Source organism: Schistocerca piceifrons, unplaced genomic scaffold, assembly GCF_021461385.2.
Source record: "Schistocerca piceifrons isolate TAMUIC-IGC-003096 unplaced genomic scaffold, iqSchPice1.1 HiC_scaffold_1117, whole genome shotgun sequence".
Lineage (NCBI taxonomy): Eukaryota > Metazoa > Arthropoda > Insecta > Orthoptera > Acrididae > Schistocerca > Schistocerca piceifrons.
Genome location: NW_025726926.1, coordinates 55,001 through 56,126, shown reverse-complemented (window position 1 = coordinate 56,126; position 1,126 = coordinate 55,001). Strand labels below are relative to the sequence as shown.

The 1,126-nt window shown below is 63.2% G+C and overlaps 1 pseudogene; it reads left to right on the top strand.

The window, feature by feature from the left end:
* Nucleotides 1-82: 82 nt before the first annotated feature.
* Nucleotides 83-1,126, top strand: part of LOC124727599 — a 4,222-nt pseudogene continuing 3,178 nt past the window's right edge.

Genomic DNA, 1,126 nt, shown 5'->3' with positions numbered 1-1,126 from the left:
GTCGCCTGGCGGTTCGCATACCGGTACTTTCTCGGTAGCGTGCACAGCCGGCTGGCGGTGTGGCGTGCGACACCTCGTACAACGACCTCAGAGCAGGCGAGACTACCCGCTGAATTTAAGCATATTACTAAGCGGAGGAAAAGAAACTAACAAGGATTCCCCCAGTAGCGGCGAGCGAACAGGGAAGAGTCCAGCACCGAACCCCGCAGGCTGCCGCCTGTCGTGGCATGTGGTGTTTGGGAGGGTCCACTACCCCGACGCCTCGCGCCGAGCCCAAGTCCAACTTGAATGAGGCCACGGCCCGTAGAGGGTGCCAGGCCCGTAGCGGCCGGTGCGAGCGTCGGCGGGACCTCTCCTTCGAGTCGGGTTGCTTGAGAGTGCAGCTCCAAGTGGGTGGTAAACTCCATCTGAGACTAAATATGACCACGAGACCGATAGCGAACAAGTACCGTGAGGGAAAGTTGAAAAGAACTTTGAAGAGAGAGTTCAAAAGTACGTGAAACCGTTCTGGGGTAAACGTGAGAAGTCCGAAAGGTCGAACGGGTGAGATTCACGCCCATCCGGCCACTGGCCTCCGCCCTCGGCAGATGGGGCCGGCCGCCCGCGCGGAGCAATCCGCGGCGGGGTCGTGTCCGGTTGCCTTTCCACTCGCCGCGGGGTGGGGCCGTTCCGGTGTGCGGTGGGCCGCACTTCTCCCCTAGTAGGACGTCGCGACCCGCTGGGTGCCGGCCTACGGCCCGGGTGCGCAGCCTGTCCTTCCGCGGGCCTCGGTTCGCGTCTGTTGGGCAGAGCCCCGGTGTCCTGGCTGGCTGCCCGGCGGTATATCTGGAGGAGTCGATTCGCCCCTTTGGGCGCTCGGGCTCCCGGCAAGCGCGCGCGGTTCTTCCCGGATGACGGACCTACCTGGCCCGGCCCCGGACCCGCGCCGCTGTTGGCTCGGGATGCTCTCGGGCGGAATAATCGCTCCCGTCAGCGGCGCTTCAGCTTTGGACAATTTCACGACCCGTCTTGAAACACGGACCAAGGAGTCTAACATGTGCGCGAGTCATTGGGCTGTACGAAACCTAAAGGCGTAATGAAAGTGAAGGTCTCGCCTTGCGCGGGCCGAGGGAGGATGGGGCTTCCC